The sequence below is a fragment of the Equus przewalskii genome, chromosome 4, assembly GCF_037783145.1.
Source record: "Equus przewalskii isolate Varuska chromosome 4, EquPr2, whole genome shotgun sequence".
NCBI classification, from domain to species: Eukaryota; Metazoa; Chordata; class Mammalia; order Perissodactyla; family Equidae; genus Equus; species Equus przewalskii.
Window position 1 is genome coordinate 70,516,254 of NC_091834.1, and position 12,443 is coordinate 70,528,696.

General features: G+C 38.3%; 1 long non-coding RNA gene across 8 annotated transcripts in view; it reads left to right on the top strand.

Annotated features, from left to right (window-relative positions):
- The window catches only part of LOC139083052 (uncharacterized), a 114,005-nt gene that overhangs the window by 60,886 nt on the left and 40,676 nt on the right, over positions 1–12,443 (top strand). For 5 of the 8 annotated variants that reach the window (XR_011539546.1, XR_011539543.1, XR_011539547.1 and 2 more), the window contains one exon: positions 5,917–6,066. This is a non-coding gene — a long non-coding RNA (uncharacterized lncRNA). The other 3 variants (XR_011539542.1, XR_011539544.1, XR_011539549.1) reach the window with 3 other exon arrangements.

Here is a 12,443-nt window from a genome sequence, read left to right on the forward strand (position 1 = left end):
CGCCGTGCGTCCCCTCATCTCTCTCCCGGACTGTGTCACAAGGCAGAGGCTTAACTTGTAGGCTGACAGCTCCTGGCACCAGAGGAACAGTGAAGTTGGAGTGTCCACACTGAGGGGACAATGAGAACACGATAAGGATGAAGAGATAAAGCCTTATGGACCATGATAGGAATTTGAAATCTATTCTAATTATACTCAGAAGTTGCAGGAGGGTTTGAAGCAAGGCAGTCATAAAATCTGATTTATAGGGGCTGGCCCGGTGGCACAGCAGTTAAATTTGCACGTTCTGCTTTGGTGGCTCCGGGTTTGCTGGTTTGGATCCGGTGTACCAACCTACACACCACTTACCAAGCCATGCTGTGGCAGGCATCCCACATATAAAGTAGAGGAAGATGGGCATAGATGTTAGCTCAGGGCCAGTCTTCTCAAAAAAAAAAAATCTGATTTATATTTTAGATGATTCAGTCTCACATAATGAGTGGACTGTACGGGCAAGGGAAGAAGCAAGGTCCAGGTGAGCGATCTTGGTGGCAGGGCAGAGAGGCTATCAGTGGAGGTGGTAAGTGTTTGACATGTAAATATTGGAGATAGGACTTGGCTGATGCGATTGGCTGGGGATGGGCAGCAGGGAAAGAGACGAATCAAAGATCGTTCCTGGGCTTCAGGCTTGAGCAACAGGTGGATGTTAGTGCCAGCTTCTCAGGAACAGGGTTTATGTGGGGGAGGAGAGTGGGGATAGAGAATCAAGAATTGATGCCCAAGAGTGCTTTTGCCATGAAGAAAACTCTGTTTGTGAAGAGAAGCAGAAACAGAAGAACAGGTAGAACTAGGATGTGAGAAGATTGGGGCTTTCTTTGGTCTTCTGCTGTGGTACGTAGGTCCAGGAAAGTACATTCATAACTCTTTGTGTCTATTTCCTTTCTTAAGGAGTGGCAAGATTAAATCCTTAAAACGCATCTGCACAATAACCTCCCCCAAGAGTTTTGAGCTCCTTGTGTTTCAGTGTTATACAAGTGTAAATGGTTCCCCCAAAAGGTCAGGCAGTATATCTCTCGAGAGTGATTTATTGTTAGTAGCTCTGGTTGTTTATCTCTTCAGCAAGTTTGCTGCCAGGAATAGAAAGAAAATCCTGAGACATCTTATTCTTCATTAGATGGCAGGGGAAATGGTTTAAAGCCCCTGTCCAAGTTATTAATTAACCACTTAACTCTGTTCTATAATAAATTATAAGGAATTCTTTTTCCTCCTGTAAGAATAGGAATATTGAAGAAAACAAAATATAGAAAGTAAACAATGTGAGTAGTGTAGGTTACTGAAAAATAGCACTTGTCTCCTCCTTGCAGTTCAGTTTCCACAAAAGTGATTCAAGGCTTTGAGCATCCATTAATATTTGGTTATAATTTAATCAACCTTCTCATTCACTGGGGTAAAATAAGCTGTCACCAGGAGGTAATCTTTGGGTGCCAGACAAATGACTTCCCTGATTTCACCAAGGACTCTAGACAGTCTTTAGATTGACACTAATGGTAGGAGTAATGAGTGAAGTTAGCCAGAACCATTATCACCCATACACTGATGTGAACTTTGGGGTTTTTTCTCTTTACATATTTAACACTCAAAGACTGCCAAGTATTTTTAAAACCCTAAACTTGTGAGACTTTTGACAGCTGAGAATTTGAGGCATTGAAGTGATGGAGGGCTTATCTAAAGTTAGGCCAGAATGAGACTGTGAAGAATCTAAGTCTATTGTGGGGGAAAAAATGGAAATTCCTTTCCATTGACTAATGCCCCCAGCTCCCTTATCTGCATCATTCTCCTCCCTGGTGGACCAGGGCCTTACTGTGTACGCTTCCTGGACCTCTCACTTCAGAAGAAAAGGTTATGATTAATGAATTCATGGTTGAATCAGACTGGTGACAATTGAAATTGTTATTCCTCCAGAGGGGATTTGAATTTTTAAGAGTATGTACTCAGAGAAATGCTTAGCTTAAGGGGGTAAAAATGAGTCTTTGACAGTGGACTTTTAGTCACGTGGTCTCTGGTTGGACATTGTAACCACAGGCCCTCGTAGAACCAGTTCAAACTGACCCCATCTCATCAATAGAAGGTTTTTCAGGGTCAAGCCAGAAAAATTTGCAAAGTCATGTAGCAAAAGCGTGTACAGAGAAGAAAATCTTGACCCAAAATGACCCCGGAACAAAAGATTCTCTCCCACAAGGAACCAAAGACCAGAACACAGCCAGAACCTGAAAGTTGGACTCTTATCGGAAACAAGGAGTCCGTTGTCTAGGAAGCTCCAGGATTAAAGCCCCTTCCAGGAACCCTCATACACTGCTGGTGGGAGTGCAAACTCGTGCAGCCACTATGGAAAACTGTATGGAGATTCCTCAAAAAATTAAAAATAGATCTATAATATGATCCAGCTATTCCACTGCTGGGTATTTATCCAAAGAACTTGAAAACACAAATGCATAAAGATACATGCTCCCCTGTGTTCCTTGCAGCATTATTCACAACAGCTGAGACTTGGAAGCAACCTAGGTGCCCATCAAGGGACGAATGGATAAAGATGTGGTATGCATACACAATGGAATACTACTCAACCATAGGAAACGATTAAATCTGACCATTTGTGACAAGATGGATGGACCTTGAGAGCATTATGCTAAGTAAAATAAGTCAGAGGGACAAAGTCAAATACCGTATGATCTCACTCATGAGTAGAGGATAAAAACAACGACATATAAACACATAGAGACAGAGATTGGATTGATGGTTACCAGAGGGGAAGGAGGGTGGGAGGAGAGCAAAAGGGGTGATTAGGCACATGTGTGTGGTGATGGATTGTAGCTAGTCTTTGGGTGGTGAACACGTTGTAATCTACACAGAAATAGAAATATACAACAATGTACACATGAAATTTATGTAATCTTATAAACCACTGTTACCACAATAAAAAAATAATTAAAAAAATAAAATAAAGCCCCTTCCACACCTTTCCATAAATGTTTGAAGCCCTGCAATCAAAACCTGCTGTGCCAGCCTTTCTACATACCTGCCTGTTCTCCTTAACCTCTTAAATTTCACCCCAAATCCTGAATTAGGGAGACTTATCTAGGAGCTTATGCCTCCTGTCTCCTTGCAGATTGATCTCGAAATAAACCTTTTTCTTTCCTCAAAAGCTGATGCTGTAATAATTGGCTCTTTATACTCCTCGGGCAAAAGAACCCCAGTTTTGTACAGTAACCACACGTGTTTGAGGCAAGGAGCATCTTCCTGGTTTCCTCAAGTCATAACAAATCAAAGATCGTCTGCTTTGTCAGTGTGAAGACTGGTCCTGGTGCAGCTTCCATCGGTTCTCTGAAGCCCAAGAAACAACAGAGGTGGAAATATCTATCCCATCACTTGTAGGGCTATTTTCTTGAAAATGAAAAGAGTATTTTTACTCATGCACCCTCTATTAAATATCATTTACATACATGTATTTGAGAACAATAGCAAAATGTTTCTTTCTTAAATTCTCCTTTCTGCCATGCTTCCTCTTTCCTGCTGGTAAATAAATCAAAGATAGCAGGTTAAATTAAAGGCACCAACTGGTTGCATGTCAAGGACTGAGAGCTTACCTTAGCACAGTGGGTCTCAAATTTGAATGTGCCATGTGCATCAGCATCACCTGAGGAGCTTGGTGAAACACAGATTGCTGGACCTCATCCCTGGAGCTTCTGATTCAGTAAGTCTGGAGTGGGGATTGAGAATTTGCAGTTCTAACAAGTTCCCAGGTGATGCTGATGCTGCTGATCTGAGGACCACGTTTTGAGATCTACTGACAACTTTTACTTTCATCTGACTCCCCTCATTGAGTCTCTGTTGGAATAATGAAGAGTGGACACAGTAGTAACCAGTATGTTTTGCTTTGTACCAAAGAAACATAAGCCTTAAAACGTAAAACTTAATCATTAGGGACTGGGCCAGTGGCGTAGTGATTAAGTTGGCATGCTCTGCTTCAGTGGCCCAGGGTTGGGAGGTTCAGAACCCCAGGTGCGGACCTACACACGACTCGTCAAGCCATGCTGTGGTGGCATCTCATATACAAAATAGAGGAAGACTGGCACAGACGTTAGCTCAGGGACAAATCTTCTTCAAGCAAAAAGAGGAAGATTGGCAACAGATGTTAGCTCAGGGCTAATCTTCCTCACCAAAAACACAAAAACAAAAAACTTAACCATTAAATTATTCCCTACCTTAATTTTGTCAAGACCAGCTGTTTCACATGACTTACATTTTTTTTTTTTGAGGAAGATTAGCTCTGAGCTAACTACTGCCAATCTTCCTCTTTTTGCTGAGGAAGACTGGCCCTGAGCTAACATCCATGCTCATCTTCCTCTATTTTATACACGGGACGCCTACCACAGCATGGCTTTTTGCCAAGCAGTGCCATGTCCACACTCGGGATCTGAAGCAGAACATGCGAACTTAACTGCTGTACCACCGGGCTGGCCCCTCATATGACTTACTTTTTAAGAACTAACAATTGTGTACACCTAGACAACTCCTCCAACTTGTAATAATAACAGTTCTATAGACTCCACTCCATTCAATCAAATAGAGCTATCTGTCTGCTCACAGACTAAGTTTCTCTGATATGTTGGAAACTCGATGTGTTATCCGTCATTTGGTTTAAAAATCAAACCACACATGGAGTATTAAGACTAGTTGGTGTCTTAATACTCTTCAGTGGGTTGATAAAGATCTGGTAAAGATTACCTTGTGTTCTGATTCCATTCAGCTGCATTGTGATAGAATAGATTTCTTCAGGAGCTATTTCAAATGTCACCTTTTCGTGAAACATTCCCCATTTCTCTCAGGCAGGAGGGAATGTCCCTTGCATGGTTCACATCACACTTAGTTTACATGCTGTTGTTTATCACAGGGAATTACAATATACTCTAACACAGGTGTTTTTTTTTTTTTTTTTTTACCCTCAGTAGATTGTGAGCTGTTCAAGGAAGGATGGACTACAATTTTTTGTAACCTCAGTGCTAATTATAATGCTTAATAAATGTTGCTAAATGAATGATATTTTTAAAAGTCATTGTGAGACAAACATTGATAAATAGCAGAAGAGGAGAACCTCATTCTGTCAGTAACGGTGTATTTTTTGGAGTAAATGATAAACTCAATGATAACAAATACAATTTATTAATCTTGTGGCTGTTTTGAAATATAAAGAACATTTGATGAATGAACTGGTTTTGACTAATAAAAAGATGACTTATTATAAAACTAATGTATATTTATTGTAGGAAATCTGGAAAATACAGAAGATATTTTAAAAATCACCCCTGGTTCCACACCCAAATTCAATAACATATGTAGTCAAAATGAAAGTCCCTTTTTTACTACCATGTTCATTCTCCTTTCCCAAAAGATGATCATGTTAATGATTTGGTTTACCAAATTCACATAGATGAGATCCTATTTAATATACTGTTCTCTTACTTGAATTTTCACTTAATATTCTATATTTTGATTACTCTGGGTGCCAATAATCCTAAATTTACATTTTATTCAACTGCTTCTTGTCAGGGGAAGAATATTTTCATGTTTCTGCATAGTTTGTCTTCATAAGCAAAGGGAACCCACAAGTTAGAGAATGTCTCCACTTTGCAGATCCATTTGCTCCTCCCACTCAAGGGAGTTACACCTGGAGCCATCTGCTCCCCTCCAAAGAGTAATAAACTTCTCGCCTCCAAACTATGGAAACATTGCAAGATTGTAAACTCAGAGATGCTTGTCTTATCTTCTCCCTGGGGACATTTATTTATATTCCAAAGGGTAAGAACCTAGCATCCTTTCTCTTTTGTTCCCAAGGAGAATTTGATTATATTAAACAATAATGTTTTCTCTCCCTCTCAGGAGAGAAGAAGGAGAGCAGCTGTTCCCCTTGTGTATGAACTCCCAGATTCATATTTATGGGCTTCCTCACCTACAGTACAGACCCTCGTATATGTTGGGTGACATCTATCTGGCTTTCATCATGAATGATGTTCCATGAAACAGATTTCTGTAAGTCGGATTCCTAGAAGTGAAAATGTTCAGTTAAATGGCATATACATGTAAAATTTTGTCGGATATTATCAAATGGTCCTCTAAAAAGGCAACGCTAATTTTTACTTCCATCAACTGTGTATATTACCAATTAAAATTTTTTTTTGCTAATCTGATTGATAAAAATCATATTACCTTATTTTAATAGGCATTTGACTCTTTACTGGTTAGGTTAATAATCTGTCCTTATGTTCATTGTTCGTGCATTTTTTTTTCTGGTCATTGCTTGCTCTGATGCTTTGCTCATTTTTCTACTGTGTTGTTTTCCTTAGTGATGCAGAGATCATTATATATTATGAACATTAATGTTCATCTGTTCTATATATTACAAAGTTACCCCCACCCCCAGTATATTGCTTTTTGTTGTTATTGTTTATTTTACTTTGTTTATGGCTTATTTTGCTATATCAAAAATTTAAATTTTATGTAGTCCATCTATCAATCTTTTCTCTTGTGGCTTCTGGGTTTTCTATCTTTCTTTATTGTGAAAGGAATTGCAAATTGACTCCCTTGGTGAAATCCAGCCCCCTTGAAGCATGGCTTAACTTCACACTAAAGGCCAGAAAGTAGAAAGTCTAGAATGTAGAAAGAATACATTTCACAAAATCCATCAAAGCTTGAGTTCTACATGTGAACTGTTCCTAGAAGACAAGCCCCTTCTCCCCAAGATTTAGAGATGGAAGTGATGTGGGTCCACGCCTTTGCTATCCTAGCTGTTTCCACAGGGGAGCATAGTGGGAGGGGCATTTGGTTTTCAGAGACAGCAGCAGCAGAAGCCCCAGTTCCTGGTTTTCACTTTCATGGATGTTAAGAAACAGGGCAGATGGGGGATTCATTTAGCTGGTATGGAACGGCTGTGGTGGAGGAGTCTTAAAGTTAGCTGATTCCCCAACTTTTCTGATCATGAAGTTTTCTGATCACAGAAATTATTGATTATTTTGGTGGGCCAGATCTGCAGTGATGTTCTGGGAATCTTTTTTGAAATTTCTGCTTAGATCCTGCTCCTCCCATCCCTTCTGATAATTTTCTAAGCATTAGGTTCTCCATATTTCATTTTTTCTGCTTAAGCCAGTTATAATACTTTCCATGTTCAGTTGAACCCTGACTGATATGCTTTGCAATGCCTCCTTAAAGTTATACACTCATTTTCTTATATTTTCTTCTAATACTTTTACAGTTGTGGTTTTTTCATTTAAATTGGGACTATATCTGGAGTTTATCTTTGTGCTTGGTGTTGAGTAAAGATACAATGGATAGTTACTAGTTCCAACAAGATTCTTTGAATAGTCAATTCTTTGCCATGGATTTCAAATTTTAGATTATCTTATATCGTATCCCACATATACAGATCCAGGAGTCTGCTTAGACCCTTTATTTCATTCTCTTATTTCATTCTCTTTTTGAAAGATTTGTCTTTTCTTTTTCTTTCTTTCTTTTTTTTTTGCTGAGGAAGATTCACCCTGAGCTAATATCTGTGCCAATCTTCCTCTATTTCGTATGTGGGTCGCTGCCACAGCATGGCCACAAATGAGTGGTATAGATCCACACCCAGGAACCAAACCTGGGCCACCAAAGTGGAGTGCACTGAACTTAACCACTAGGCCACAGGGCCAGCCCCAGGTTTGTCTATTATTTTAATAGATATTGCAGTGTTTTAATGACCAAAGTTCTCCAAAGTATGTTTTGAAATCCAGCACGGCAAGTTCACCATCATAATCATGTTTTCATATTTCCATAGGAAGTTGCTAACGTTTACATTTGTAGATGAACTTGAGTTATCTTTTTCATGCTCATAAAAATCTTTTTGAGATTTTATTTAGAACTGCATTGAAATTATAGATTAATTTGAGAAGAATTGACATTTTTATTATTAATAATAATTATATTGTACTTTACATCAATTAACTCATTTAGTTCTTATAACAACACAGTGAAGTAGATACTATTTTCATTTCTGTCTTACAGAAAAGGGAAAGAAGACAAAGAGAGGTTAAGTAATTCACTCTACTTATACAACTAGAAAAATAACATATCCAGAAACATAGTATGTCATTCCACTTAAGTGTTTAAATATTTCATTCAATAAAGTTTGATTTTTTATCATAGTTTTGACACATTTCTTAGGCTGTTTATTCCAAGGTGTTTTATAAGTTTTCTTGCCACTGTGAGTGAATATTTTCCCCATTACTTTGCAGATTGCTTAGTGCCAGCATATAGGACAGCAAGTCACTTTCACATGTTGATCTTATGTGTGACTATCTGATAAAATTCTCTTGCTGGTTCCCAGAGTTTTAAAATATTTCACAAGTATTATATATTCACTGTGATAACTGATAAGCCAAAACCAGAGCATCATACATGGGTGTATACATGCACATAATGTGTATGCATACACACAAATATGCAAAGGACACACATGCACACACAAACACACATAAGCATGTACAATATGCTGCAGAGTGCATAGACACTTCAACAGGCTTCCTGGGTTTCAGCCCTGCTGGCTCAGCTTCTACAAGTCCTTGACATCTATCCCTCCAACAATAGGATCCCTGCCAACTCAGAGCCAGAGTGACAAACCAGTTGTCTCAGGTCATCCCCCACCCTTGAAGTCACCACCTGTATAAAAACTGCAGTGTTTTCCTCTTTTGAGTTCTCAGTTGAGCTGTTCATTCCTTTCAAATTCCACCAAGTCAAAGCTCTTTTCTGCCTACTCTTGGATAGTCTAGTTTAACTGCCCTTGGGTAACCAGATCTTCTAATCAGCCTGATTATCTCCAAGGCAACCAGTACTTGAGTGCTAACTTCTCCTTTACTAGCCTGGAAACACAAAAGCTCCAACCCAGCTCTGGGTATGGAGAACCTAGGCTGTGGCTTGGCTTTCCTCTTGGGAAGGGGTAAAGCTATCTTTTATTCCTAACCAATCAGTCTAAAGGAGTGGGAACAAAACTCACATTAATTTCTTATAGAGCATCCTATTCTCATACTATTCCTAGATTACTGAGCTTATTTCAGGAGTAGGTGTGGGAATTTTTAAACTCCTTTTTCAGCATCTATTGCAAGAATCATATAGATTTTCTTTGTTTTTCTATTTATACAAGGAATTAATACATTCCCCATTAACTATTTAACCACCCTTTTACTCTTATAAAAAGTCCTACTCCATTGATACTGTGGGGGACTGGAATTGGCCACCCCAGGATATGTCTCTTTGGCATGAGGAATATCTTGGGCTGGTTACTTTTAAAAACTGCAGACGGGAAAGAAACTCTGAAAAGTAGAATTTACTTAACCTTTGTTAAGAGACATTTACATTGTAAAGGAAATCTCCATCTGTAAATGTGTCTCCCTCTCTGTACCAGGAAGGAGGGGTGACCTTATCTCTAGAAACTCTTATCAGTGTGGAAGGCAAGAACTCAAGTCTGCATAATAACCTGACTCTTGTTTACTGCACTTGTGTGGTAACCTCCTATAACTGACTCCTCCACCCCCAACATCCTCCTTTGTCTTTAGCTGAAGATGATATTTAAGGTGGTGGCTTCAGCCATTTTGGTGAGTTGCTCAGTTTGCCTGAGCCTCTCCCATGTACACATGTTATAAAGCTTTGTTTAATTTTCTCCTGCTATTCTGTCTCATGTGAATTTAATTCGTTCTCCAGCCAGAAGAACCCAGAACGGGTAGAGGAAATGTCTTCCTCCCCTACAATATATTATTCTTGTAATGTACTGCTAGTTTTGATTTGAAATATTTAAAAAAGATTTTTACTTTTATAATCTTATGTGAGATGTAGAAAAAGCTATTTTGGGCAGTCTTTGCTCAATTTGGTGTTTTGCTAGCCTTATAGAACAAGTAAAGGAGTTTCATATCTATTCTATGCCCTGAAACAATTTAAATAAACATGAAAAAAAAACCCCTGTCCTTAAAGGTTTTGTAGAACTCACTCATAAAATGGTCTGGGGCTGATGCCTTTTTTAAAGGGAAGATGTTTTAAAATTATGTTTTAAATTTTTTCTATTGCTACTTACTCAGTTTTACATTTTCTCTGATATTATTTTGATAATCCGTATGTCCCAAACAATTCTTTCCTCTAAAATTTTAAATTTATTGACATAAATATTAGACATAATTCTCTTTTGATTTTTCAAGTATTATCTGTATCGTTGGCTGTCCTTTAATTCTTATTTCTCGTGTTCCTTCTGTCTCCCTCTCTGTCATCAGAATTACCAAGACTTATGTATTTTATTGGACTTTTTAAAGAACTAACTTTAATTTATCTAGTCTGATTTTGGGGTTATTTTCTATTTAATCTATTTCTGTTTTTCTCTTTTAAAATTCATTCCTAATTTTTTTTGTTTTGTTTGGTTCTTTTTCTATCATTGTGAGTTGAGAGCTTAATCCATTTATTTTCTTTCTGGTTTTCTAATAAATGCACTTAAGAATGTACATTTCTGCTAAGTATTGCTTTGGCTGCATGCCATAGATGGGAAGTATACTACTCTCACTGATGTTCCTTCTATCAGTAATTTTAGATGTGATTTCTCTTTTAAGCCAAGAATTGCTTGAAAATGGTTTTAAATATTTCAAAGTGCCTTCATTTTACCCTCACATCTGTTTTTCAATAGATGAATTCAATTGTGCTCTTTAAATATCACAAATAGGTCTTAAGTATCATTAGCATCTCATTGTTTCCAGAGCTGGGCAGCTCCCAGATGTTTTTCATCTGCCTGCAGAACTATTCCTTTATCAGAGACAGATACCATCCAAAACCTTTCTGATATCCTTGTTTTTAACTCTCATGGGTTTTTCAACTAAAGCAGCTGAATTCAATACAAGTTTAAAGCTGTTTCCTTCAAGAATTAACTCATCTTTCTCAGCTTGAGATACTGAACAAGAAATGGTCTGGCCTTATCCAAATCTTGTGGATATATTTTTAACCCAAGCAATTTCAGATTTCAAGAAGAGACCCATTGTCCTGAAGAACCCGTTGTTGGGGAAGTGAGTATACCCAGACCTCACTTGTAACGAAACACCGGTGTCCAGCCTTGATGATGTTTTGGACATGATGGCAGAGAGTGGGAACTATGTGTAGCAAGCGCCTTTGTACTTCTCCGCTATTTGTCAACCCAGGCCTTACTCTTTATGTTTCTAAGGAGATTGAGTTCTAAATGTACATCCCTTAAGGTTAACTAAATTCTATGCTCTTGGAGTTTAAAAAAATAAAAGACAATTCCTAAAATAACCCAAGACAAAATGCTAGCAAAGAGTGTCATTCTACCATCCTTCAGGACAGGGAAGACTTGAGTGCCTGCCTGGCTCCTCTGTAACCTCCCATGGGACAGAAGGAATAGGGGGCCAAGGGTCTCCACAGGCCAAGCTTTCTCTAGAACCCTCAGCTACTGGTCTGCTCTGCCTCCAAGGCCTCCTCATTGTTGGTCCCGAGGTGCTCCTTGGGTTCATCTCCCTCCTTCAGGACTGGCCAGGGCCTCAGCCTGCTCACACTCTCTCAGCCCACGAGCCATCTGGCTGGAAAGTGGCTGGTGTGGCAGTTGGATCAGAGATGGGGGCCAGTGAATATGAAAGCACAGGTCCAGTTCAAGCCACCACCTTTCCCTTCCCAGACTTTCAGGTTTTCATCAGTCCTATGAGCATAAAATTGCATTCCATGGGTTAATTTGATTTTCTCTAATTGCTAGTAAGGTTGAATATCTTTTTACATGGCCCATCGAACTCTCTCTTTTGTAAACTGCTACTTCATATTCCTTCTCATTTTCCTGTTGGGTTGTTTATTTTTTTCTAATAATTTGTAGAAATAATAATATATAAATATCTTATATATATGTTTATATACATAAACACACACACAGTCATGCATCCCTCGACAATGGGGACACATTCTGAGAAATGCGTCAGTAGATGATTTTGTTGTTGTGCAAACATCATAGAGTGTACTTACAGAGACCTAGATGATATAGCCTACTACATACCTAGGCTATATTGTTCTAATCTTATGGAACCACCATTGTATACGTGGCCCATTGTTGACTGAGATGTCATTATTTGGCGTTACATATATACATGTACATATACATATACATATGTACAGATGTATATATATAAAATATACATATATATTCATAATATATATAATATACATTACATAATATATGTGATACATATATATATTTTTTCATTCTGGACACTAACTCTTTGTTGTTAAATGCATCACAACCCTCAGATGGTGGCTTATCTTCATTTTGTAGTGTCTTTTGTTGTACAAAAGATTTTAATGTTAATCTAAGCAGTTTATTTTTTTCTTTTTAAAGAAGAAAATAAAAT